Source organism: Delphinus delphis, chromosome 7, assembly GCF_949987515.2.
Source record: "Delphinus delphis chromosome 7, mDelDel1.2, whole genome shotgun sequence".
Lineage (NCBI taxonomy): Eukaryota > Metazoa > Chordata > Mammalia > Artiodactyla > Delphinidae > Delphinus > Delphinus delphis.
The window spans coordinates 96,757,760-96,784,381 of NC_082689.1; the positions used below are offsets into that span (position 1 = coordinate 96,757,760).

Genomic DNA, 26,622 nt, shown 5'->3' on the forward strand with positions numbered 1-26,622 from the left:
GATTCAGACCTTCCCGAGGAAACCACAGGACCTGGCATTCTGGGAAATTAAAAAGTGCTAGTCCAGTCCGGGCAATCTGAACTCTTCCTCCTCAAAGCTGAAGTCTGAGAGACATTCTTGCTCCCTTTGGCCACACGGCTGACAAGAAAAGTAGCTGACCTGCAAAACGAGCACCAGTAAGGGTGGCGGGAGGGGAACACACCTTATAATTATTCGAAAATGTTGCCATTTCCTCCAAACTCTCAGGATTCACGTCTCATTATTCATTCCCCACTCTGTTTTTAGGGGTCACTACTGAATCAGGGATGACTCCAGAACTTCTGTAGGAGGGGTTTGGGGCAGGTGAGCAATTCATTCTGGGAAACAGAGTCTAAAACCAAGTGAATGGCCCTTTACATTAGCATGGGAAAACTTCCCCCATCCCACCTTGTCTCAACAGAGCCATTAATCTAGAAAAAACTACAGTGTCACTTTTCAGAGGTCTACCCTGTGTGCATATATGGAGAAGACACTTAGGATGTTAAAGTCAGCATGTTAAGCAATTTTCTTGAAATACTGGAACTAGCACCCAGTTTACTTTCTTCACAGTTCTTTTTAAAATCTATTTAATTTTAGTCCTTTTTAATTGTCTGCTATACCTTTAACACCTAAACTCCAAGAGAAGGAGCTTCATCCTATTTCCAGTGCCTAGCACTAAATGGAACTGATTCCAAGATTGGCCTCATTAAGAATGGATCTGTTGTTATAATCAGGTTTCTGAAATCTTTAGTATCAATACGGAATCCTTTCCTCTCACATTTCACAGGAAGCTAGACTTCTTAAAGCCCAAACGTGGATACGTTTGAAGTTTCCTTGACTGATTTAAATTGAATTAAAATAATTATTTTGTAAAGGAAAAACTTTCAAATATTTTTCATTTTTCAGAACAAAACCACCTTTTCTTTCTCTACTTTCTTCTCTTGAAAACAAACTTTGCAACATTGGGGTGAGTTAAATAATCAGAAATCTAGCCCCAAATTAAGCTCTCAATGACATAAAACACATTTTTTGCTCCTTTTTAATAAAAATTCTATATGCAGTACATTAATGTTTTCTTTTCAAAATAACGTTGACAACTTAATCCCTAATTTGAGGCATTCATATAATTGAGTTACAGAAAGGTTCTTCGGCAAAATATTTAACACAAGATATATATGTGATGCTCAGATCTGGGTAATATACCTCACTGGAAAGGCATGAATAGTTTTTAAACACTGTAGCATAATCACAATTAAGGCTATAGTTACTTTGTTCCCAAATCCCTGCAATTCTATTTGAGGGGAGTTGTAAAAGGCCTGTGTCTTCTCCTGTGTCCACAACTGTAGACGTACACTGGTGGCCCTCAATCCTGCTCTCCAAACTTCAAATAAGGGGCCAGAGACAAGGATCGGGACTTGGAAAAGTCCTAGAAATTCCCTGTCTCAAAAGCACTTTCAGAGTTTCACATTTCCCTAAGGACGACAGGGCTGAGTAGACATGCCAAAGTCTTCCAAATCCTGCTGGTTGTTTTGAATTATGGCTCCACTGGCTGTGTACCCCTTGAGCTTTTATCTCCACATACTTGAATTAAATCCTGTAGTTCCTCTTCGATTCTAGCATCTGTGACCTCTTCACAGGGTCTAGATGCCACAGCTGTTTTACCACTTTCTGAAATAAAGTTAACAACGATCAATTCAGAAGTTTTCTTGTTCTAAAACTTCCTTTATACAATGGTAGCACCCAATAATTAAACATTCTTTTGATTTCTAAAAGCAGAAAATAAGAGCATTTTCCTAAAAGTTCCCTCATCTGACACTTCAGTTTTTGTCATAATTATTTGTGAAAAAATATATAAGATGTAACAACTTCGGTTCAAAAACCTTTATGATCTTAGAAATAAGAACTAAGGAATAATGACAGAGGAATTAAAAGCTGTGGAAACAAAAATGTTCAATCACAATACAATTAAATAGGAAGGCATTAGGTGCAGGTCAAAGTGAGCTCAAACCTGGGATAGATACCACTGGACTATAATAGATACTTCCTATTAGAAGCAAGAAAAGTGCCTACTCCTTGGGACCAAAATTCTACCAGATACAATGAACAAAGCTTTGGAGGTAGAGACAGAGACAGAGGGCATTTGAACACTCTACTGGCAGAAACCGGCCCATGTACCTTTTGGACAATACAGCTTTCCTCAAGGCAAGCTAGAACCACCAGGCTTTTTGGTCTAAGGAGTTTTGGGTACATATAAGGAGTACCTTGGCATATTAGGCACAAACAACCCAGGCATTTAGTTTGGTTCTTAAGTGTTGTTACCCAGAGTTGACAGCTGATGGAGCTTCTGCCTGATGACCAGGGAAGTCAAACTTCACTTGGAAGGACTGCCCAGGCTGGAAGGCCAAGATCAATCCAGGGTCAACTCTTACAAGCAAATAAGGTCTCTGACAACTTAGCTAGGATTTCTCAGTCTCTCAGCCTGCAGGGCTGTGAAGCAGGGGAGCAATTCTGTTCTGGGAATCTACTAATCATAAAGTTTCCTTTGGGCACAGCCTGTGACATTCTCACCGCTCTATAACTCGATAGGGAACACAATCAACGCTCTTCAGTAGCATGACCAGTTTCAAGGCTCACAAAAACATAGCCGATTATTATATAAGAATCATACTCACCCAATATATCAGAAATGAAGACTGAAATTAAATTGATTCCAAAAACATAATCTAATAAACTTTTCAACAAGAAAATAACAATGATAATAATAATAGTCAATATATTTTGTCTGCTTACTATGTTTCAGGCATAGTTCTAAGCTTTTCACATTCATCATCTCATTTACTCTTACAATATCTCCCATTAGGTGGTAAGCTGAATTACTAACCCTATTTGCAGATAAAGAAATTGCAGCTTAGAGATATTAAATACTTTCAAATGTCTCTGGCTACAAAAACCTAAAATTGCAACAACAACAACAACAAAAAAAAAAATGTAAGAGACAAAGTTAGGCCCCAAACACAGGTGTCCAAGGCTTATAATGACTACACTATTCTGTATGATAAGCAAGCAATTGAGGAAGAAGTGGATCAAAAACTTTCTGTATGAATTGAGGCAAGTCATTCTACATCTAAACACTGGGGACAATAATATTTGCTGTCGTTTTTCTCATAAATGACACAAAGAACAAATTTAAGATGGCTGCTGTGAAAGCATCTGGTGATTGAAAGAATATGTAATGTTGTAGATAAACATTATTTTCATCCAATTAACTTTTCAAATAAGTTTATTTCCTCACTGAAACTGAAGTACTTCAAGGACAATCAAAAAGGTCTTACCGGGGCTTCCCTGGTGGCGCAGAGGTTGAGAGTCCGCCTGCCGATGCAGGGGATGCGTGTTCGTGCTCCGGTCCGGGAAGATCCCACATTCCGCGGAGCGGCTGGACCCGTGAGCCATGGCCGCTGAGCCTGCGCGTCCGGAGCCTGTGCTCCGCAACGGGAGAGGCCACAACAGGGAGAGGCCCACGTACCGCAAAAAAAAAAAAAAAAGGTCTTACCTAAAACCACAATCAGCAGTTTCTGGATGCATCTGTCATAGCTTTCTGAATAGCAAGCTTCTGAGTTACCTTCCTTTTCATAAGGAATGATAACGACCCTAAATACAACCAAAAGAGTTGAATTTAAAATGTCTATCTGAAAAACTGATTTCTAGGTAGTATGTTTAAAACTAAAAATGCATCTGTGATTCTTAGAACGTTATCTTAGTGATTAAGGGCAGGAACAACACTGGGGTACGGGTGAATGTCTCTGTTGCAGGTATACCCTGGCATGGCACATTTTTACTGCTCAGATCTATTCTGGAAGTTCCTAAAATACTCCATGGCAAATGCAAACCAAAACGTGGCACAAATCTCATATTACTCACAGATTTCAAATGGACAAGCTGAGGCTACACTGCTAAAGACACTGCTCTCCTGTGCGTAAAGGGCTGGGTTCATACAGTGAGATAGATTTGGTGGTAGTGCAGATGATCTGGCCTCTCCTCAACCATCACCCACTCAGGTGGATGGTGGAGCCTCCTCCACTCCATTCGCTAACAGCCCTGCCTCTGACTTAACACCCTAAGCCCAAGTGCCATGGATTCTAGGAATAAACTCAGTACCAATCGGAATCCCCTTTCTAGGGATCTACATTTACTCTTTATGCTCAGGCCCTTCTATAGGAGGCAAAGGACTGAACATTTACACATGAGTTTATTTCAATCTTCAGACAATGATTTTGTTGGGATAACTGAAGGCCAGAAGACATCTGTATATGAAGGACTATTTTAGCACAAAACAAATTATTAACCAAAAAAACCACTAATTTTCCCTCCTCCTAAGCTTCTTGGCAGGCAGTCAGTTCTAAAATTCTAAAGTTTAAGGTGCTGTCAGGTATTGCCTAAGATAAAAACCTATACTGTCGGGCAGAAAAATTCTGCCCAGGGCTATAGTTGCTTAGCAAAGGTGATGATGTATCTGAAAAGTTGAGTTTCAGAAAGAAAGGAAAAAAGAGAAATCCCACTGCCTCATCTCCCCACACACACACACATACTGGAAAACAGACCTTCCTCCAACTTATCCAAAGGTTCCTCAGCCATGACAACTCCAGGACTCCTGCACTCGTGGAAGGGAAACACCACCTCTAAAGCACAGAAGAACTTCAGGCTTTGCTTCTGAAGTGGTGGCACAGTATCTTCATTTTCCCTTTCTTCAAGGTCAGAAAGATCCTGAAGCTGTTAGGATTTTGAAGTAAAGGCTAGACTTCAACATATTCTGTTGTTAGAAATAAATACTAAACTCCAGCAATCCCAGGTAATAGTTTAGGTATGCTATAGCTTCAAAATCAACTGAGACTTGCAAATGAATGACTAGATATGGACAACTATTTTTTATTATATACCAAAAAAATACTGGAGAAAATTATGGACACCACCATCCAAGTCATTGAGATTATCACTAATTCTAGGTGGCAGGCCAATACTCAGATACTTCCATGTGGAAGTATCTCACATCTCCTCCCCAAAGCCCTGTTCTATTCTTCTATCTAAAGTCTAGGAGTTCAATGTTGGAAGGAGTCTGGTTAGTCAAAGAAAATCTACAGAGTTTACCTTGATGATCCTTTTTGACCACCCATGGAAACCAAAGTATTAATTTGCCAATTCTTGGCATCTGGAGCTGTTTAGGGCAAGCGTATTATGATGAACCGCCTTCTGTCTGGTGCCGAGATGAACCTAAAGACATAAAAGACCTAAAAATATCACTACCCTACATAGACATTTATTTTGGATACACCTGAGATTTATCAATACCAATTTCATAGAGTGTTTGTGAAGATTAAGTAGGACGTTTTAAGCAATGAGTTCACAGTGAACCCTAAATAAATGTTATTTATTATTTTTAAGTCAGTACTTTTCTGCATCATTTCCAGGGCCCCTGACTAACCAGAAAGTTCCCTGACCTCTGGTGGTGAAAGTGATGATGAAAGCAACCAAGGAAGCCCAGCAGAAGCCTATTATGGGGCTGGGGGTAAGGAAAGGAAGTGAACTCTTTTAGTCGTCTCATCCTGTAGTTCCTGCTTGAGAATATCACCGGAAGAGGAGGTAAGAAGAACCTGCCACTGAATTAGGACCTTAATCTGTAGTACCCCCTCCCCAAATTACTAATCCTGTTAGAAGAGGGAATACGAATACCTCTATAAATGTAAATAAAGCAACCAAATGAATTAGAGGTTCATCTGAATTAACAAGCTTCTTTGAGAGTGCAAATATATCCACTCTTAACTCTCTAAAGAACTTACATATTACTGTGGATTTTTTACATCACTAGTTCTTTCTTAAATGTCTATTTCCATTTTGAACAGGATGTAGTATATTAATATAGTCATAAAAATTCAAATAACACAAATAAAGTCAAAGCATTGTTAATTCTTTATTGATTTGTTTCTGCATCTTCCCCTGTCACTAATTTATGAGCTCCTTAAGTGCTTGAAGGAACCATATATTATTCTTTCCTTGTTACCAGAAAAAAGCATAGATCTTGGCATATAATAGAGTGATGGTCTGCTGACTGAGTGAATGAATGAGTACATAAGAAATTGAAATTACTTTCTACACTGAAGCTGCATGCTGGGAAGGAGAAATGAAGATTAATTTTTAAATGTTGAGTGTCGCATGGGAGGCTAGGCCATGTACAGTGAGTCAAATGGAGCTGTCCTGAACAATTAGGAAGCTTCAGAAGGGCTCTGAGTCCCTGGGTAGTAGAGACAGTTGACATCCGGGATAACCTTGCCACAGTTCTTGTTGGCAAACATTTCCCTTCATGCTACTGAGAAAAATTCAGATACTTTTGGCCTTTCCTTCATTTTATTTTAAGATGTTATTCTCTTTTCTCTATTTATAAGAAATACAGGGGAAAAAGATAAGAAGTATGTATAACTGCCAATAAATAAAAGAACACATAATTGGATCTTCACTGCTGGTGCAGTGGTTAAGACTCCATGCTCCCAATGCAGGGGGCCCTGGTTCAATCCCTGGTCAGGGGACTAGGTCTCACATGCATGCTGCAACCAAGAGTTCGCACACCACAGTTAAGGAGCCTGCAAGCCACAACTAAAGGAGCCTGCCTGCTGCAACTGGGGAGCCCACGTGCCCCAACTGGGAAGCCCTTGAGCCACAACTAAGGAGGCCGCCTGCTGCAACTGAGACCCGGTGCAACCAAATAAATAAATAAATAAAATTTTAAAAGAATGCATAATTAAAGTAGGTAACAATTTCAGGGTTGTGGGCATTAAACTAAGGCTCTGCATTAACACAGAAATCTAATACGAATGCCCTTTCCTCTGAACTCTATAGTGACTTGTAGAACATTCTATCAGTGACGGGCTTTATGCTGTGAAAATCTCAGAACCTAAGCTTATGGAATGGTCTTAATGTCCAATATAAGAAAAGAACTCATTACTCACAACTGATACCAAGTAACTGTTTCATAATCTTTCCAGGACCATCTGTAATATCTGAGTGGTTATGTGAAATGGTCGCAGGGTCTGCAAAAACAAGAATGCCTGAAACAAAATCATTTCAATCCCAGGGAGTACAGCCAGGATTGAAGAGGGTGTTAAACAGGGTACAGAAGTGGGAGGCAGTGTACATGGAGTCCCATCTGAGGAGAGTTCTCAGATTCAATAAAGGTGAAATCAGTGAGTAAAGAAATATGGGTGAGAAGAGGCAGCAAGGTCAGTAGGAAGTAGCCAGAGCAAGAAGCCAATCAGAGAAGACACACAATTATAAAGGGAAAGGTCTGGGAAATCTAAGCCTCACTCACTTATTCAGAGGAATTGGAAAGGTCCTTGAAAAAGGAATGGTGGCTGAATGGAGGCATATAATGAAATGTTAATTCTGGGGAAGTAAAATTGGATGGCATGTTGATATGGAATAAGGTTTCTACAATGCATTAAAGAATATTTTAACCATTTTCTGGAATCTGAAGGGAGTTCTGATTAGGCAGTTTGAGAGTGATGATGATGATGAAGCCTCCTTTATCTTACATCTGACAAAAGTTCGTCAAGCTCCGTACATCCCTGGTGGCACAGTGGTTAAGAGTCCGCCTGCCAATGCAGGGCACACGGGTTCGATCCCTTGTCCGGGAAGATCCCACATGCCGCAGAGCAACTAAGCCCGTGTGCCACAACTACGGAAGCCCGCGTGCCTAGAACCCGTGCTCCGCAACAAGAGAAGCCATTGCGATGAGAAGCCCACGCACCACAAGGAAGAGGAACCCCCGCTCTCCACAACTAGAGAAAGCCAGCGCTCAGCAACAAGACCCAACGCAGCCAAAAATAAATAAATTAATTAATTAACCAAAAAAAATTTTGTCAACCTCACATATTTAAAATCCACATAAAAGTAAATATAAGGAAAACTCTTGTGAAGATTTCTTAAATTAAGGGGCAGCATAAAATGACATTCGGTTTAACATCAGTTAAGTTTGGGTTTGCCCTCTACTTTCCACATTTACTGTCATGAACCTTACGTAAGTCACTTAACCATCCTGAGTTCAAGTTTCTTCATCTAAAAAAAAGAAAGAACTGGGGAACTGGGGGATCAGTGGAGCAGTGCATTTGAGAGCATTCTGTACACCACAGTGCTGTACAAACGCTGGCCTTCCCCCCCCCCGCCCCCCGGGATTTTAGTTCCCCGACCAGGGATTGAACCCAGGCCCTCAGCAGTGGAAGTGCAGAGTCCTAACCACTGGACCGCCAGGGAATTCCCGATGGCCTATTAGTTTTAAATTCAGCACTTCATCCCAGTAGAGCGAGGAATTCCACATTTGGACCCACCTTCACTGGAGATGTGTGAAAAAGCTGCTTCTGGTCGCACGCCTTTTGGGCGCTGTGGGCATCCCTTGCTGAATAAAACTTGATGATGGCATAGAACCCAGGACCAGACACTGCTGTGTTTGGGAAGACTCGGACCGAATACAGAAGGCCAAACTGGGAGAACACTGTGAACAGAGAATGCTGTAGGGTGGTCCCACGCTAAATAAGTGCAGTAAATTTCAGGCCCAGGAAACCAAACCGCCCATTCCCTTATACTCCCCCAGCCTTTCGCCACAGGCAACTGTGGTGAGTTTGCAACTCCAAACACTTCTCATTTCATGAACAAGGTTCCCTCTGAAATCCTAAGCTTCGAGAAGCATTAAGAGGCAATGCACCACCACTTCCCTGGTGGTGCAGTGGTTGAGAGTCCGCCTGCCGATACAGGGTATACGGGTTCGTGCCCCGGTCCGGGAAGATCCCACATGCCGCGGAGCGGTTAGGCCCGTGAGCCGTGGCCGCTGAGCCTGCGCTCCGCAACGGGAGAGGCCACAACAGTGAGAGGCCCGCGTACCGCAGAAAAAAAAAAAAAGAGGCAATGCCGTCTGTTGGGAACTGTCTCTCGAAAATCTATGGGGAAGAGCTGACTGCTCAGGTCGGCTCTAGAACTACGATTCCTCTCAGCGGAGACCACAGGCAAATTAGGTACTGAAGTAGTACCCCGGGGCGCCCAGTTACTGGGGCGCGGGGCAGTTTCCTCCACCCCTCCCTCCGCCCCCGCTCGGCTCACTTGCAAGGCCTCAGCCGTGGGTCCAGAGCGCAGCTCCCACACCAGCAAGGTTTTCTCACCCACTGTGAGAACCGGAAAAGGTACCAACTCCACCAGCCTACCGCCACTGCGCGTGCGCGGCTCGAGGCGCAAACGGACTGCGCCTGCGCACGCGCATCGCGCGTTTTTAGAACCGGGAGCCTGAGGGGCGGATCCAGCTTGGTGGGAGTGGGACGAGGGCGGTGCTCGGACCTCTCCCTCGACCCTCCCACTCCGGGCTTGTCTCTTTCTCTAGGTCTGCTTCTGCAACCCAGGTGGCCAGAAGTCTTGGAGTTTAGCACTTTTATTCAAGTGTATTTTTAGCGTAGAGTCCAAAGTGTGAGTTTACGGGATCGAATGGTGCGGACATCTTTATAGCAGCTGGGTTCATCTTCAAACTCCCAGAGAAGACTGGAGTACCAAGTAGTTAGCGCTAACTATCCACTGAACTTTAAAAATTTAGATTTCCCGACTCTGTGTGAGAAATGACCACCAAAGATGCAATCCTTCAACTTGAGTGTTTTCATGAGTCTTGAATATGCAAATCAAGGTATAACATTAAAGCCATCAACAGTCTAGTATGAAATTCTTAAAAAGCTATTTTCTAGCTCATTTTCCTAAAGTACCCCCAAATCACCGAGCACATTTTTCCATCCCCACGACTTTCTCCACCTCAATATATCAGACCCTTATCCCCACCCATTACCCACTTCTGAGCTCTTTTACTTCAAAAATTGTTGACTTTGGAGGAATTACTTGGATCTTGATACTGTTTTAAACCAATAACTATAGATTTATTATCCATATCATCCATTGCATTCATTGTATGTATCCATTTATTCATTGTATCCATTATCTGTATATGGAGATTATCTCCATAATCTTCTCCAGATAGATTATGAACACCTCATGAACAATATTTACAGATTTATCATCCTTTTTCTGGTACCTATTACACTCATACTCTATTAGGTACTCAAGTATACTTGGGATTAATCCGTTGTGGAGCATGGGCTCTAGGCAAGAGGGCTTCAGTAGTTGCAGCACGAGGGCTCAGTAGCTGTGGCTCGCAGACTCTAGAGCACAGGCTCAGTATTTGTGGCACACAGGCTTAATTGCTCCGCGGCATGTGGGATCTTCCCGGGCCAGGGCTCGAACTCATGTCCCCTGCATTGGCAGGCGGATTCGTAACTACTGCTCCACGAGGGAAGTCTGGAAGGCGGATTCTTTACCACTGGACCATCAAGGAAGTCCCAGGATCAGCGTTTTAAAGAAGCATCCCAGAAATGTTTGAGTGTAGAGGGCCACAGACCATATTTTGAGAAATGATATTTCCCTATGGACACCTTTCCTCTGGCAGCCCTTTTAAATGGCAGCTATGTTCTCTCCGATGCTGCACTGCCTGCAGTCTACCCAGCTCTCAGCTTTCATTGCAGTGAGAACATTCCAGAGACCAACAAAGGATGAACTCCAGGTGTTTCTCCAGTCACCTCTGGGGCTGACTGCATGCAACCAGTACCTCACCTGCTGCCCAACTACAGTGACACCTTCCAGATTTGTGACTCAGCTAGCTCTCCACCATGTTATTCTATGTAGACACCACCCGCCTTTTACAAAGACTTGGACACCCATAAGCCTATAAAAACAAAGGAGTAGGGCTCCAGGAATTCTCCAAGTACAGGCGGTGCCTCCTCACCATACCTGTATATGGACGCATGTTGGATAGTGTTGGTTGGCTCTTGACACCCATTTCTACCCCCTTCTCTGCAGGTGCTGGAAGCCTGGGAACCATATTTCACAGATCCCCTCGACAGCAGGGTTCTGCCAATAAAATGTACTTGTGTGAAATTTGGAAGGTGGAAAGCAGATGGAAATCATTCTTTCCTCCTCTGCAGCAGACTCCATATTCCCCATCTAGTCACCACCCTTGGGGCTTTGGGGCTGCAATGACCTCATCAGTGGTTTCCCAAAGTTTCCTGACTTCTGAGTGGCAGCAGCAGTTTTGAGTCTATGGAAAGCAGCTGCGATGAAGTAACCTGAAGGCTAGTGCTACAATGCCCCCATCCCCAACTTTCACCACCATTAGCCCCTTCAATGCTAAGCACCAACTGTTTGGATATAATCTTTCTCTCTTTCTGGCTTTTTTTTTTTTTGCTTGAAATATCTAGAGTGCTTTCTATTTTCTTGTCTATGGTAGTTTTAAAATATATCCGCAAATTCTTTGACTCTTCTTTCCTCAAAAGGTGGCGTCCAAATCCCCTCATCTTGAATGTGAGCTGGAACGAGTGACTGACTTCTAACCATGCTATGTGGCAGAAGTGGTGCTATGTGCCTTCTGAGGCCAGGCCATAAGAGGAATAATAACCTCTGTCTCTCTCTTGGACAGCTCCCTCTGGAGGAAGCCAGCCATCATGTAGTGAGGACAATCAATCAAGTAGCAGGTGGACAGACAGCCCCATGCAGGGAGGAAATGAGGCCTCCCTCTAACAACCAGCACCACCCTGGCAGCCAGGTAAGGGAGTGAACCATTTTGGAAGTGGGCCCTGCAGCCTCAGTCCAGCCGTCAGATGACTGCAGCCCTGGCCGATATCTTGAGGACCTCATGAGAGACCCAGAGCCAGAACTGCCCAAGATATTCCTAAAGGTTTGACACAGAAACTGTGAGCAATAAATGTTTATTGTTGTTTTGAGCCACTATTTTGGTGTGATCTGTTACATACCACCAGATAATCAATACACTGTCTGATTCAGGGGTTGAAACAGACAGACTTGAGACCCTCAATATACTGAACTGGCATATTAATGAATGATGCCCTCGTAACGATTGGGGACTTCGGTCCTTGGCTCCAAGTCTTATCCTCTACCACAATACTTGCCATGCCAACAACCCACAGATTTTCCTGGACACGAAATTCCTCAACCCCCTACTGTGCAAATATACAGTAGGGTTTTATTGTTCGTGGGGGAACTTATAAGCAGAAGAGTAACAGAGTGTACTCAATCCCCCAAGCTTTCAGAGAAGGGGATTAGACCAGACTTACCTGGATTGTGTATCCCATGACGTGTTGAGTTCCCATAGAGGAGGAGACAGCCAGGAGTGCATCACAGTTACAGGGATGGTGAGGCAGGGAACGTCTGTACTACTAACAATGGCAACTGCTTGGTGACAGAAATGGTCACAGTAGGAGGGGGAGCCTATTTCTCCATTGCTCTCGCTGGTACCTGCTGAGCTAGCTTTTTGCTGAGCTACTGAAAGGGGAAAGGAATGAGTGTCCAGGACTACCCGAATTATTTCTCATCACCTTCTGGATTCCCAACACCTCACTGATCTCCATTCCCAGGTTACATTTGGACCTTATCATCATCTGGAATTTGTCATAAAATATCTTAAAAGTACAATCTTTCATTCTCTGAACATAAGCTCTTGTCCTTTCAGTTCTCACTCATGTGTATCCACCATACATGGTCTTCAGTTGCATCAAAACCTCTGGTCTGGTGCCCCATTTTCTCCCAGTTCCTACTTGGTCTAAACACCCAAGTTGACCTCTCGGCCTCTCTACTTTTAGGCCACCATCAAAGTACTCTTTATAAAACTCGAGCTTGGTCATGTCTCTTCTCTCTTTAAAACATTGTAGTTTGTGCTCTGTTCGCTCAAGGCCATGTGCCTTGACCAGGCCCTTTGGGATTTGTTCTCTGCTCGCCCGCACAGCCTCACCTACTGCCCTTTCCTCCTTGTGCTTCATGCTTGGGAACACCAGACTGCACACGCTTCAAGCCCACCCAAGATTTCATGCCTCTTGCCTCTGTACTGTCCTCCGTCTAGAATGCCTTTCCTTCATTTCATCCTCCCAAGAAACTTCTGTTTGGCTTCCTTCTTCTTCCCCTCCTCTAAGACATCCCTCACATTTACTCCTTTCCAGCCAACCAAGAAGTGAACCACTTCTTGGTACACTGCCATTGTCATGTCAACACACTGTCTTCTATGTATAATATGTCTTCAGGTGTCTGTGCCTTCTCTCAGTCTTAGGGCCCCACAAGAGCAGGGACTTTGTCCTAACCAACTCTTTCCCCAGCACCAGGCACAGTGTCTGGCATATAATCCAGGCCCAGAACAAGTTCTACCTTTTTCATGGACCCTCCCCAGTTTCCTAACCTTCCCTCCTCTAAATCCTACAATTTTCTTCTCTGTATCACTTTTGCCCTAATCATATATGGTCTCATTTATTATCTTTTAAAAAGTGACTCATTTCTCTGACAGATTTCATCGGAATCAAAATTTTCATTCATTTAGTAGCTGTTGGCCTTGTATCTCCCTCTCCCCTTCTATCTCTCAGGTCTCAGTAAGGAGTTGGACTCTGAGCTAGTTTGTCCATCATAAGATGGTGACAGAGGCAGCCCCAGGCGGCCATGTTTTGTACCACCTGACCCTGGGCACCCCTCCTGCTTCTGGGCCACGGCCAGGGATGAGTCCCTGATGCAAGGAGAGACAGCTCACTCACAGGCTGCCCAGGTGAAGTCTCTGGCTCTGGCAAAAACACTGCCCAATCTAGGTCAAGCTGGGCAAAGCAGAATCTTACTCTTGGGAATTTCAATTTACAAATACGGTAGGGTAGCATTTGAGACTAATAAAAAATTGTACAAATCTGTGGTAGTATGATACGAAAAATATTATCTAAGCCTCATTTATGTACTGACTTTGAAATAATGGAAATCTCCCAAAACAGGAACCTGGAGGTACCCAGAATCCTGGTCGGCACGCTGGGAAGCCCAGCAGTACAAGGATCTCTACCCCTGGTTTCTCGTCAGCTCCCTGTCTTTGTGATCACCTCTCTTATTGAAATCGGACCCCCACTCATTACAGAGTTTGAGCGGGCATGGGGACCTTCCGCTCTTGTGACCTAATAGTGTAACCAAAGTGCCTAGTACTGTACCTGGTCCATAGCAGGTGCTCAATACACAGCAGCTGCCTCCTTCTCCTCATTATTATCATTGTTATCAACTCTTTGGTGGCAAACACAGCTTATACTTCTCTGCATCCCTGTTGGAGGCTAACAGTTCTGGGCTCCAACCTTAACTCACACTTTTGGACATGGGGCCTTGGGCCCTTGAGCAGATTACCTACATTCTTTAAACCCTGTTTCCTATCTGTCAAACGAGGATAACAAGATATGCTTCCACGGATTGTTGGGCTAAATAAGACCATAAGATGCCTAACCCAGGTCTTGGCACCAAGCAAGCAAGTGGTAAATGTTAGCTGCTGCTGCTTCCTATTGTTAGTAGTATTAGTCATGCGCCTTAAACACAGTAAATACTTGTTGCCTCACTGAAGTCACCACCCAGAGAAAAACACTTGTTTTTCATTCTCAGTAAGAAACTTTGGGAGGTGACTTGGGCAGGCACTGAGAGAACAGATGTCTCTCATGAAGCATCAGCAAACTAATAAATCAGAAGAACTGATGGGCCGTTCACTTTTCTCGGAACCCCACCCAACCGGCAGAACCTTCTGGGCTGTCTCCCAGGCCCACTGATCCTCTGGGGGACCGTGTGCTATCACCCCATGGCTTGCACCGTTCTTCACCTCACATTACTAAACCGCCAGCACTCTCTGTGGTCATTTAGGTACATTATCAAATCGTGTTCATCCAGAATTTCTTTTACTCATTAATGTATTTAACTCTCACTGACTTAATAAATGTGATTAATGACTTTCTTGGCAGGAGCGGAAGAGCCTTTGCACCTTCCTCAGGTGGCACTGTCTTTATATAATCACTTGGAATCATGCAGCCCGGGGCCTGTGCTGGGTGAGGCAGGAGGTGGGTAGGTTTGGTGCTGGGCTGAGCTGTAGGGAGCCGAGCAGCACACAGCTGACCCGCAGTGGGGTCAGGAGAGGCCAGGGCCTGAGGAGGGCCGTCTTGGGCAATGGCTGCTCTCACACGTTCTTCTTTACCCTGTCTTTCTGGCACCTCCCTGCTAGTTATCCAAGGGTTGGGATTTTTTTTAAAGAAAAAAAACAACCTAATGGGAATTTTCCACCAGCTTGAAATGGTGGAGAACCCCCTACCAAGACAGGGTACACATTTGTCATGAGTTTGAGAACCTGGAAGAAAAGTCAGGCCTTGGCTCCACAGTGGAGGGAGGCCCAGTGATCCAAATATTCTGGCAACCACAATGACCGTACGAGAGGGGCCAGAAGTAGATGATCCTCTATGGGCAGGAGGTCGAGCATGTTGTAAATAACTGGTACTTGATGAACCAGGAGACAGAGAACCAGAATAAATTGTTATTTGATTTAATGATCTACGCCCCTTGAGGATGGTATGTTTTCCAGTTCCCAGGGACAGATGATACTGGGGAAACAACGCAGGGAAGCCCCTCTTCATCCTTCTACTCATCCTCCTTTGCCCACATTTCCTCTTGTGGAAGTACTGGCTACCATGAAGGATTCTAGTTTCAGCTCTGCTTCTTCTTGCAGGCCCTTGCTATTGGTATATAAATATTCAACTATTTACATTTTAATTCCTTACCACATGGTTAGACTTGGTTATGAATTTATACATTTTAATATGAGAAAAATAAGTATTTTACAAGCAATGCTGAAAGCCAATATTAAAAAATAAAATCTGCAGGTGGCTTGAGGCAGAACAGCGCTCACTCTGTGGCAGTCTCATCTGCTGTCTCACTTTCCTTACCCGCCTCTTCATCAATCCAATATGCAGCCAGAAGCTTCTCTGCTGGGGCTTTGATGACTTCCCTGGGGTAAGACGAATAATGCCAAGGCTTTTACTTTTGAAAGGAACAATTATAGTTTTCATTATTTCCTCATTTTAGATGAGAATTTTATACTGTCCCCTATCATTTACCCTGCATCCTTATAGAATATCTCATCCTCATCAGAAGACTCCCTGTCGTGTAGCTTTTGTGCCATGTTTTCCTTGCATGTGGCGTTGAGAGGCCTATACGTATTCCTAAGTCAAAGTGGCCGCCTTCTCCCGAAAAAGCCCTCCTAGAACACAGAAAGGGAAATATTAATTCTGCATCTACCCTGCTTTCTCTGGCCACAGTACTTTATCCTCCTCAAATTTACCTGACTCTCACTTTCCCCTGAGCTTCTCTTACGCAGCAGAAATCGAAAAAAGCCCCTTGGAGGAAACACACACAGTTAGTGTTACATGTCATTTTTCATCTCTCTCACAACTCATTAGCACTGAGCTACTAGCTCTTTGGAAATATAAGGCAGTGAATGGTACGAGAGAATTAATGCACATCACAACTGTCTAATGTGTTACTAGCCTGAGAAGGTCCAGGGACAAAAACAACTTATTCTATGACTACAATATGAGCTATATGTCATTAAGAGCCCTTGGAGAGGATTTATAAAGAAACACATTTTATGTACTTAGAAGCAAACCCACTTTTTTTATTCATTGTTGACTGTTTTTTTTTTTAACATTGAGGTAATTGATGCTTAGTCTAAAGAAGCTATAAATGTGTTCAAGGCACAGTAGAATAGGATCTGTGGTTCTTCTGGAAGGGTGATAAATCATAGTCACCATTAGCCTGGCTCTCCTTGATCAAAAGGTGTGACAAGTTGAGCTTAGGAAATGAACCACCATTGCCTACTGTGATTATGAATCTGAGGTTTAACAGGCTTTCCTGAATCATCTACAGCTTTAAGAGATATCTCAGTCTGAGGCTTGTGCTATCAAAAAATGTCAATAAAAAGAAACGAAATTGAGCTATTTGTAATGAGGTGGATAGACCTAGAGTCTGTCATACAGAGTGAAGTAAGTCAGAAAGAGAAAGACAAATACCGTATGCTAACACATATATATGGAATTTAAGGGAAAAAATGTCATGAAGAACCTAGGGGTAAGACAGGAATAAAGACACAGACCTACTAGAGAATGGACTTGAGGATATGGGGAGGGAGAAGGGTAAGATGTGACAAAGCGAGAGAGGCATGGACATATATATATACACTACCAAACGTAAAATAGACAGCTAGTGGGAAGCAGCCGCATAGCACAGGGAGATCAGCTCGGTGCTTTGTGTCCACCTAGAGGGGTGGGATAGGGAGGGTGGGAGGGAGGGAGACGCAGGAGGGAAGAGATATGGGAACACATGTATATGTATAACTGATTCACTTTGTTATAAAGCAGAAACTAACACACCATTGTAAAGCAATTATACTCCAATAAAGGTGTAAAAAAAATGTCAAAAAGTGAATTGCATAAAAATATCAGGAATATTAACTGTTTCTCCACTTTCTACTGGAGTTAATCTAGCAAAAGGAGGCAGCACACTCCTGTGAACAATTATTCATTTAAGACATATTTCATAAATATTTATTGTGTACCTTGTGTCTGTCAAGCACTTGGGTTAAATGGACACATGTGGTCCTTTTTCTCAAAAATCTTACTATCTGTATTGGAGTGGGTAAAATAATAAATAGTACAAGAAGACAGGCAGACATTAGATCGAATCCTCTCATCTGAAAATGTTAAAATTTATGCTCTTAGTTTCATTATCTTTAAATAGGTAAATATTACCTCTTATAGAAATAAAGTTAAAGAGACCATGTCTCTAGAGTGCCTATCATGTGACAAAAATTAGGATGTCAGGAGTTTTAGCACTTTTCCTGTGTTCTACCATTTTTTCTTGACAAATTACCCTTCTCTTCTTTCTCCCTCGTAACTGATCAAGAACTGAAGGCAAAACTTACTTTATTAGGGGACAGTCCACCCTGCCTAGATTCTCCTGTATTCTCCCCGTACTAGGTAGGACTCACTGACTGAGGCAGGATGCTGGGATGGAGCATAGACTAGTCCATCTTGGAGGAAATAAACATTTTTCCCTCAAAGGAAAAGAATCACCTTAAACCTAGGGAACATTGATGCATATGCTTTTTATTTATTTTTTTCCCATTATGGTTTATTATAGGATGTTGACTACAGTTCCCTGTGCTATACAATAGGACCTTGCTGTTTATGCATTCTATATATATTAGTTTCCATCTGCTAGACCCAAACTCCCAATCCAACCCCTCCCTGGCCCCCTCCTCCTTGGCAACCACAAGTCTGTTCTCTCTATGTCTGTGAGTCTTTTTCTCTTTCGTAGATAAGTTCATTTGTGTCATATTTTAGATTCCACATATAAGTGATGTCATATGGAATTTGTCTCTTTCTGGCTTAACGTCACTTGGTATGATAATCTCTAGGTCCATCCATGTAGCTGCAAATGGCATTATTTCAGTCTTCTTTATGGCAGAGTAATACTCCATTGTGTGTGTGTGTGTGTGTGTGTGTGTGTGTGTGTATCTTCTTTATCCATTCATCTGTTGATGTACATTTAGGTTGTCTCTGTGTCTTGGCTATTGTAAATAGTGCTGCTATGAACATAGGGGCGCATGTATCTTTACGAATTATAGTTTTGTCTGGATATAATGCATATGCTTTTTAAATCCAGGAGAAAATATTTACCATTATCTAGCCCAGGTGTGCATTAGAATCACCTTGAGGACCTGGTTAAAATATGTGTAAAAACTCTGATGTAGTAAATCTCAGTTGGGCTTTTCTGTTTAAAAAATTGTTCAAAGGTAAATAAGAGTATGTAAATAGGATATTTACAATTTCTAAGAAAGGCTAAAAGAAAATGGAGACCAAGATGTGGTAACATTCAGAGATAGTTGAAGAAATGGAGTCACCTTGTAGAGAAATTGTGGTCCTTGTGCACTGTTTGTGGAAATATAAAATGGTGCAGCTGCCATGGAAAACAGTATAACAGTTCACCCCAAATTAAGAATGTAATTACTATATGATTCAGCAATCCCACTTCTGCGTATATACTTAACAGGATTGAAAGCAGGGTCTCAAAGAGGTATTTGCACAACATGTTCATAGCAGCGTTATACATAATTGCCAAAAAGTTGGCACAATCAAGGTGTCCGTTGATGGATGAATGAATAAACAAAATGTGGTGTGTACATACAATGGCGTATTATTCAGCCTTAAAAAAGAGGGGAATTCTAATGCACGCTACAACATGGATGAACCTTGAGGACATTCTGCTAAGTGAAATAAGACAGACGCAAAAAGACAAATGCTGTGTGATTCCATTTCTATGAAGTACCTAGAGTAAAAAAATTCATAGAGAAAGAAAGGAGGTTAGTTGCCAGTGACTCAGGGGAAGGGGAAATGAGTTGTTTAATGGGTGTAGCATTTCAGTTTTGCAAGATGAATAGAAATTTTGAGATTGCTTGTCCCAAAATGTGAGTGTACTTAACACTACTGAACTGTATTAACCTCAAAATGGTAAAGATGGTAAATTTTATCTTATGTATATTTCACCACACTTTAAAATAACTGATAAAGAGAAATCATCCTCATTATATATATCACAATTATGTCAGACTAATTCATCACAAAGGTATTTTAATATCTATAATTTTGGTTATAAATTTCGGGGTAGCGAGTTTATTTTTATTTTATTTTTAATTTTTTTTAACATCTTTATTGGAGTATAATTTCTTTACAATGGTGTGTTAGTTTCTGCTTTATAACCAAGTGAATCAGCTATACATATACATATATCCCCATATCTCCTCTCTCTTGCATCTCCCTCCCACCCTCCCTATCCCACCCCTCTAGGTGGACACAAAGCACAGAGCCGATCTCCCTGTGCTATGTGGCTGCTTCCCACTAGCTATCTATTTTACATTTGGTGGTGTATATATGTCCATGCCACTCTCTCACTTCGTCCCAGCTTACCCTTCCCCCTCTCCATGTCCTCAAGTCCATTCTCTACGTCTGGGTCTTTATTCCTGTCCTGACCCTAAGTTCACCAGAACCTGTTTTTCTTTTTAGATTCCATATATATGTGTTAGCATATGGTATTGTTTTTTCTCTTTCTGACTTACTTCACTCTGTATGACAGACTCTAGGTCCATCCACCTCACTACAAAAAACTCAATTTCGTTTCTTTTTATGGCTGGATTATATTCCATTGTATATATGTGCCACATCTTCTTTATCCATTCATCTGTCAATGGACACTTAGGTTGCTTCCATGTTCTGGCTTTTGTAAATAGTGCTGCAATGAATATCGTGGTACGTGACTCTTTTTTAAGTATGGTTTTCTCAGGGTATATGCCCAGTAGTGGGATTGCTGGGTCATATGGTAGCTCTGTTTTTAATTTTTTAAGGAACCTCCATACTGTTTTCCATAGCGGCTGTATCAATTTACATTCCCACTAACAGTGCAGGAGGGTTCCCTTTTCTCCACACCCTCTCCAGAATTTATTGTTTGCAGAGTTTTTGATGATGGCCAATCTGACTTGTGTGAGGTGACACCTCATTGTACTTTTGATTTGCATTTCACTAATGATTAGTGATGTTGAGCATCCTTTCATGTGTTTGTTGGCAATCTGTATATCTTCTTTGGAGAAATGTCTATTTATGTCTTCTGCCCATTTTTGGATTGAGTTTTTTGATATTGAGCTGCATGAGTTGCTTGTATATTTTGGAGATTAATCCTATGTCAGTGGCTTCATCTGCAAATATTTTCTCCCATTCTGATGGAGAATGTTTATGTTTTCGTCTTGTTTATGGTTTGCTTTGCTGTGTAAAAGCATTTAAGTTTCATGAAGTCCCATTTGTTTATTTTTGTTTTTATTTCCATTTCTCTAGGAGATGGGTCAAAAAGGATCTTGCAGTGATTTATGTCACAGAGTGTTCTCCCTATGTTTTCCTCTTAGAGTTTTATAGTGTCTGGCCTTACATTTAGGTCTTTAATCCATTTTGAGTTTATTTTTGTGTATGGTGTTAGGGAGTGTTATAATTTCATTCTTGTACATGTAGCTGTCCAGTTTTCCTAGCACCACTTATTGAAGAGGCTGTCTTTTCTCCATTGTGTATTCTTGCCTCCTTTATCAAAAATAAGGTGACCATATGTGTGTGAATTTATCTCTGAGATTTCTATCCTGTTCCTTTGATCTATATGTCTGTTTTTGTGCCAGTACCATACTATCTTGATTACTGTAGCTTTGTCGTATAGTCTGAAGTCAGAGAGTCTGATTCCTTGGCTCTGTTTTTCTTTCTCAAGATTGCTTTGGCTTTTCGGGGTCTTTTGTGTTTCCATACAAATTGTGAGTTTTTTTGTTCTAGTTCTGTGAAAAATGCCAGTGGTAGTTTGATAGGGCTTGCATTGAATCTGTAGATTTCTTTGGGTAGTATAGTCATTTTTACAATATTGATTCTTCCAATCCAAGAACATGGTATATCTCTCCATCTGTTTATATAATCTTTAATTCCTTCCATCAGTGTCTTATAGTTTTCTGCATACAAGTCTTGTGCCTCTTTAGGAGGTTTATTCTTAGGTATTTTATTCTTTTTGTTGCAATGTTAAAGGGAGTGTTTCCTTAATTTCTCTTTCCAATTTTTCATCATTAGTGTATAGGAATGCAAGAGATTTCTGTGCATTAATTTTGTATCCTGCTACTTTACTGAATTCATTGATTAGCTCTAGTAGTTTTCTGGTAGCATCTTTAGGATTACCTATGTATAGTATCATGTCATCTGCCAACAGTGACAGTTTTACTTCTTCTTTTCCAATTTGGATTCCTTTTATTTCTTTTTCTTCTCTGATTGCAGTGGCTAGGACTTCCAAAACTGTTTTGAATAACAGTGGTGAGAGTGGGCAACCTTGTGTTGTTCCTGATCTGAGAGGGAATGTTTTCAGTTTTTCATCATTGAGAATGATGTTGGCTGTGGGTTTGTCATATATGGCCTGTATTATGTTGATGTAAGTTCCCTCTATGCCTATTTTCTGGAGGGTTTTTATCATAAATGGGTGTTAAATTTTGTCGAAAGTTTTTCCTGCATCTATTGAGATGATCATATGGTTTTTCTCCTTCAATGTTTTAATATGGTTTATCACATTGATTAATTTGCATATATTGAAGAATCCTTGCATTCCTGGGATAAACCCCACTTGATCATGGTGTATGATCCTTTTAATGTGCTGCTGGATTCTGTTTCCTAGTCTTTTGTTGAGGATTTTTGCATCTATGTTCATCGGTGATATTGGCCTGTAGTTTTCTTTTTTTGTGACATCTTTGTCTAGTTTTGGTATCAGGGTGATGATGGCCTTGTAGAATGAGTTTGGGAGTGTTCCTCCCTTTGTTATATTTTGGAAGTTTGATAAGGATAGGTGTTAGCTCTTCCCTAAATATTTGATAGAATACTTTTAATTTTTTAAGTATAGTTGATATACCATGTTGTGCTAATTTCTGCTGTACAGTGAAGTGACTCAGTTATACACATATATACATTCTCTTTTTATATTCTGTTCCATTAGCCTTTATCCCAGGCGATTAGATATAGTTTCCTGTGCTATACAGTAGGACCTTCTTTTTTATCCATTCTGAATGTAATAGTTTGCATCTACTAACCCAGAACTCCCAGTCCATCCCTCTCTCTCTCCCCCCACCCCCTTGGCAACCACAAGTGTGTTCCCTTTTACTGTGAGTCTGTTTTGTAGATAGGTTCATTTTTTGCCATATTTTACATTCCACATGTAAGTGATATCACATGTTATTTGTCTTTCTCTTTCTGACTTGCTTCACTTAGCATGATAATTTCTAGTTGCATCCATGTTGCTGCAAATGGTATTATTTCCTTATTTTTTTATGGCTGAGTCTTATTCCACTGTATATATGTACCACATCTTCTTTATCCATTTATCGGTCGATGGTCACGTAGGTTGCTTCCATGTTTTGGCTATTGTGAATAGTGCTGCTATAAACATAGGGGTGCATGTATCTTTTTGAATTATAGTTTTGTCTGGGTATATGCCCAGGAGTAGAATTGCTGGATCATATGGTAGTTTTACTTTTAGTTTTCTGAGGAACCTCCATACTGTTTTCCATAGTAGCTACACCAACATACATTCCCACCAACAGTGTAGGAGGGTTCTTGGGGCAGCTAGTTTAAATAGAGATTATCCTGTTGTTGCAGAGATATCCACATGCAAAAGAGAATTTACTGTTTTATAATTTTAATACCAATCCAATAAGATGAATTTATTGCATATTCACAGCGTTTCATAACCTTTAGTCATTGGGAGAAAGGATAAAAATGAATATCAAAAAGGTGACTACCTGACTGTATTCTAAGGGTTTTTATATAGTGAAGTCATAGCTCATAACACATTAAGGGAATTGACACAGTTGCTTTGTAAAGTCAGACATTCTGGAATTGTTCTAGAATAAATCTTAGCTGAAAATTAACTCAAGAAATTCAGAGCACTGACACCAGTAAGAAAGGAGAGTGAGCTTTCCAGCAACATACTAGGTCAGTTGGATCTACTGTACACCTAGCAGTTGCTTTAGCTCACCTAGCAGTTGCTTTAGCAATATACTTCTCCAGGGGAAAAATGGCCAAGCAGGAAAACCTGAGTGTCCTCAGCTATTTCTCAGCAGTGATGTAAGTCTTTTAAATCAGATCTGTCGAGTTTCACGTTCCTACCTCTGAAGCTGTTGGGGATGGCCTAGAGAAAGGCAAGTTGAAAGGCAGCTATCGAAAGTGGGTTCAGGGGGGTGGCCACACATGTGCAACCTGAGCCGGGTGATTGGATGGTGCTGCCGTGGCAGGAGCAGTGCAGAGTGGGGTGGCCGCTGAAGGTGCCTGACCTGTTCTGTTCTGTTCTGAGGCCAGCGGTGTGATGGAGCAGGCCAGGGACCATATACACCTGAGATAGACTGTGGAACAGCACGTACCAGAGGTAGAAGTCCCAGTCATAGAAGGATAGCCTCACTGAGCAACCAAGAGTGTCACCTGTACCCGAGGCGATCTCAGCAGCAGCAGCAAGTCCCTGTGGTGGATTTCCATGCAGAATTGAGACAGGCATTCTAAGCTGAGATACCAAGAGGTGGTTAAAGCAGTATTGGAACACCCAGGTAGCTGATTTCAAGAGAAAACAAACAAACAAAATAAAAACAGGCTCTATCTGCTGTTTGAAGCTTCTGCCCCAGCTTGCATTGTTTGGTGGAGAACCTTCGACTTACCTTAATCTGTAGCCTTCCCTTAGGTCTTAAGGATCCTGAAACTTTCCTGTGGACATTGGATTTGGTGGAGCAGCAATCATCACTGTGGGGAAGAGCAGCAAGATGCTGCAGCACATTGACTATCGGATGAGATGTGTCCTGCAAGATGATTGGATCTTCGCTGGCACCTTTAAGGCTTTTGACAAGCATACGAACTTGATGCTCTGTGATTGTGATGAGTTCAGGAAGATCAAGCCAAAGAATTCCAAGCAGCCAGAGCGTGAAGAAAAGCGGGCTTTGGATCTGGTGTTGCTGTGCCAGGAGAACTTGGTTTCCATGACTGTGGAGGGACCACCCCCCAAAGATACTGGCATTGCTTGGATATCACTTGCTGGAGGTGGAGGAGGCCCTGAGGTCAGCAGAGCAGCTGGCAGAGGTGTTCCACCTGGTGTTCCAATTCCCCAGGCTCCTGCCCTGTCTGAGGGGTTGGGGGTGAGGCATCTCAACAGGTAATGACCCTACAGGGAAGAGGCACTGTAGCAGCTGCTGCAGGTGCTGCTACTGCCAGCACTGCTGGAGCCCCAGCTCAGTAACCACCAGGACAGGGGACTGTCCCCACACCTGTTGGTTGAGCAACCCTACCTCCAGGAATTATGGCTCCTGCACCTGGCACGGGACCACCCATGGGCCCACCAATTAGGCTTCCCCTACTTGAGGGACTCCAATAGGCATGCCCCCTCCAGGAATGAGACCCCCTTCTCCAGGAATAAGAGGTCCACCTCCACCATGGATGTGGCCACAAGACCCTAGGATACTATAGATCCTTCTTAGTCACATTTTTCCTGCAGTGCATCTTGTGGAATGTGTGTAGTGTTTGTGAGCTTTTGTCCCCTCTGCTGCATTAATATCAACTAATAAATGCATAGAGCAATAAAGGAAAGTGGGTTCAAAAGGAGGTAGATGAACTTCATCTAGAAATTTCAGAGATTGATTGGGGATTGAGACAACTATCAAGAGGAAAGGTGTGGACCCAAACAGAGAACCAATACTGGCAAAATTAAGGGGAAGTAGGTCAGAGGAGACAAATAATGCGAGATAACAACGCACAAATAACATTTATGAACCATAGACTACATCCCAGGCACTCTTCTAATCACTTTACTTGTATTAACTCAGTGAATCCTTTCAACAACTTTATGTGATAGGTACTTACATTATTCCCCAATGTCTTACCTCGTATCATCCCAAAAGGAGACCTGGGGACAAGGATTTGGATTTCAATCCCCGGGCAATGATATCAGGTGCTCTGTCTTCTATGAGAGAGTGGAGAAGTCAGTCAAGGAAGGGAGGAAAACCAAATAAGTTCTGTTAATTAGTGGTGTCTGCCATGGGCAACCAGGGCTCCAAATGCCAATGGAAATGCTGTATAGAATATGCCTCAGCATTGTTCCACTGAGGGACAGGGAAGCGTTAGATTTTATCCGCCAGCTCCTACCCTTCATTAGTTGAGGATTGCTTCTGAGGCATTAATTCCTAGGCACTGTCATGTTATCATATTCCAAGACATCATCAGGAAGAGAAGCAGTCTTTGATATATAAGGAGCTGCAGATGGTGTCAGAGCAATGACAGCATCTGCTTCACTGAGTTTGCATATGAGGAACATGGGACACAAAATTAACATCATTCAGTTTGGATTTATTCTAGAAATAATGACCATTGACTGAAGCTAGGTTTCTATATTCTGCCTGTGTTTACATGGGTAACTCAGTGCAGCTAAAGCTGATGAAACAGACAAGAATAGAAAGACATCTTACACATGAAATCCATAGCTAACAGTGAGACACAGTTCATTGGTTCATTCATTTATTCAATCATTTGTACTTTCATCCAAATATTTACTAAGTGCCAGTGTTGAGTTTAGTAGTGTTTTGTGCACTGGGGATGGGGTGGGGAGAGGGATATAAGGAGAACAATTATGACAAGATTTCTGTTGTCATGCAGTTGGCATGTTATTGGAGAGACAAAATAAATAATTTCAAATGATAATGAATACGTTGAATACGTTCGGTTCAGAAGCAAAGGAAAGTTTTATTCTTTGATCAAAAAATGGAGAGGTGCGAGCTCGCACTCTCCCCATAGGCAGTGGGCAGGGCTGCTAGGGCTCTCCTAGCGGGGAGGGGCGCCGAGTTCTCGCGGGTCTGGCGCAGGCGTATTGCTCACACTCCAGGTCACGGTGTCACGCACAGCGTCTCCGCACACGGGCCCGCCGCCCCCGTCTTGAATCGCAGTGCAGTGCGTCGAGCCTCTGCGTGGAGCTGTGGTGTCAGGCGCGGCTGTGTGGCTCTAGGAGCTCTGGTCCAAAGGGCTGGGTACAGGGCCTCTGCGTGTGGCAGCCTATGGGCAGGTGAAA

The 26,622-nt window shown here is 42.3% G+C and overlaps 3 pseudogenes; 2 read left to right on the forward strand and 1 right to left on the reverse strand.

The window, feature by feature from the left end:
• Positions 1 to 57: 57 nt before the first annotated feature.
• Positions 58 to 16,096, reverse strand: LOC132427890 (RAD52 motif-containing protein 1-like; annotated as a pseudogene).
• A 7,793-nt stretch (positions 16,097 to 23,889) lies between these two features.
• On the forward strand, positions 23,890 to 24,104 carry LOC132428197 (SNRPN upstream reading frame protein-like; annotated as a pseudogene).
• A 173-nt stretch (positions 24,105 to 24,277) lies between these two features.
• LOC132427891 (small nuclear ribonucleoprotein-associated protein N pseudogene) lies at positions 24,278 to 25,031 on the forward strand (annotated as a pseudogene).
• Positions 25,032 to 26,622: the final 1,591 nt, after the last annotated feature.